Raw genomic sequence first — 2,790 nt, forward strand, 5'->3', positions numbered from 1 at the left:
AATTAGTCTTACCACATCGGGTAAACTCGATGAATCCGAGTCGCATAACGATTGTCGACAATGGTTAGGCCACGAGGGGTGCTTATGCGCTCCATGTCGATTATGTCAATGTGTGCCCGGACCATTCGAGCTTGCCTAACGAACCGATTGACCAATTGTGTGTTTACCATGTATGGACGTGACTATTTGAATTAAGATATCCCTCACCAATGTAAAGACCCACGTTAACCATAGTACCACGATCCGCTAAGACTCATGAACTGGACATGATGGTATGGGACACTGTGTTCGTACTGTCGGCCTACGCTGGGGTGACGAGCCTCCCCGTAGTGACTAATGAGCAACTAAGACTCGTGAGCCAGACATGGTGGTATGGAACACCGTGTTCGTATTGTCAGCCTACGTTGGGGTGACGAGCCTCCCCATAGTGACCGCGAGTATAATTTCTTGTAACTTATTTATCGTATGTATTTAATTAGGAGTGACGACCCTACAACTTGCCTATCGTATGTGTTTGACTAGGAGTGACGAACCTAAATGGATCCTTTGATTCGAGTCAATGATATAAAGGGAGGTACCCTAGCTTCCCAAACTTGCTGCATAAATGAGCTTAATTAATTACTTGGCTAACGCGACCATGCATCGCACTGCATTAGTTAGGATGTGCTTAAAAGGCGTTGGAGTTGCACCGTTTTGAGGGAGTATTGTCATATGCGAAATATGTTGTCGGAATCGCTTGTAAGAGAACTTTGGTGTGAGGGCATACATCATTACTTGCACCCCATTCCTACATTAACAAGAGTAATTAGGAAGTGATTGTTATGTTTGCTTTATCATTACTGCTTTGATCGACGTGATAACATGTGTAACTTTTGCCTTATATAACCACTGAGTTGATCACTCACTCCCACTCTGGGACGGTGTTTTAAAACACTAACTAGACTCTGATTTAGATGCAGGTGCAGATACGTATATGCTATGGAGCAGGACTTCTTGGACGAAGAGGAGGAATTCTCCTACTTCCAACTCTCGGGCGGGTCGATGTAGACCCCGTGCCGATACGCAGGGATCACTGGGATATCTGAGCTTAGTCGAACACATTTACATATCCATTTTGTTCATTTTGAAACAATACATGTATATATTGAACTCGGTTACGTACTCATACTTTGGAAGAAACCTTGTGGTACATCTGTATACTTAAATAGACATGTTTTAGACTTCCACTCTTGCTTAACTTAATTAAATCCGGAGTATGATGTGTTGTTTAGTATAATCTCATGCATGCTTAACTCATTAACATGGAAGAAATTTGAATATCATCATCCATAATGCATAAATGATGTTCTAAATCTCGGGAGTAGATCATTGCTCGAACCTTGAAATTCGGGGCGTTACAAATGTAAAGAAAGTGATACAGTAAGTATAAGTGTAAACCTTGCATCAATCACTAATGTATTGTCACATAAATAATCTACCAACACAAATGTAAAACATCGCACCACATGATAAGGGAAATGCATCATTCACAATAGGTGGAACTTACTTGGAAACCAAGTTTATCGAGGCCCATAAGGCTATACTTGAGTGGTCTTTCAAGCCAATGGGCCCACTCAACAAGCCTATACACAAGTGGCCAAAACATGCTACTATCGGCATCCAAATGAGGTGGCCATTGTAGGGTCCACAAACGATCACGGTAGGCTTGGGACAGACATCAAAGTGAGCTGTATGACCATCCCCAAGCAAGGCCTAAGATGGCAGCCCATAATCTACAATAACGAGCCTAGATGGGCTAAATCATAAGCAACGTTACGACCCAAATGACAGTCCCACATACATCAAGGATGGGTCCAAAGGTGGGATGGCACGACTACGTTTCTTACATTAAAACGGGCCTACGGTGCCAATACCATACATACAATAAGGTGGGCCCGCAACGCGAGTTCAACATGTACATTGAAACAGGCCTAATGGTGCCATACAACTCATATATTAAGGCGGGCCTCAATATATACATCAAAGTAGGCCCCATGATCGGATATATGATATAAAAGAGGGTAGGCCTATGACACAATCACAATATGCACATCAAGCGACTACAGTATGGGCACAATACACGCCTCAAGGAAAGTCCTATATGGGCCAGCAAGTTAGATTGCAAATAAACACCTCAATGTGTCACGCCTCGAACTCGGAAACCAGGCTCACAAAATTTCCGATCATCAAATCCGGCGCCGACAGCCTCCGTAGAACCCCATTCTCGGATCCCGGCACCATTCACCAGGTTTCGATCCTGGGATACTACAAGAAGGATTTATAATCATCAGTCTGATTCATAATGAGCATAACCAAAAGCATAACCCACGAACAATAACCACAAGAACACCACCACAAAATCCACTATGATCAAAAACTTTTGAGTACAATGCGAGAGAAGGAAAATACAAGATAGTGCGAATAACAAAACTCCAAAGACTCGACCGCACACTCCTGCTGCTGCTATGCTACGGCTGCGACCTGGCGTCACCTGCACGCATCAATTGTGCATAAGCTTATAGAAAGCTTAGAGGGTGGTGTAAGTGTGTGCGCAATATAAGCGTGCTGAGAACGCAAGGTCAGAGTAATGCGGAATCATGGTGATGAGTACATGAATGCAATCAGCCGTACCAAGGCTATGCGGTGCAAGATATGAATGTCATCGGTCATAACACGGTCATGCGATACGAGATGCAACTCAAGCATACCAACCCTCATCATATATCAGTACAGTTCTCATTCTGGATAATC

The sequence above is a fragment of the Magnolia sinica genome, chromosome 3 (assembly GCF_029962835.1).
Source record: "Magnolia sinica isolate HGM2019 chromosome 3, MsV1, whole genome shotgun sequence".
Classification (NCBI taxonomy): Eukaryota; Viridiplantae; Streptophyta; class Magnoliopsida; order Magnoliales; family Magnoliaceae; genus Magnolia; species Magnolia sinica.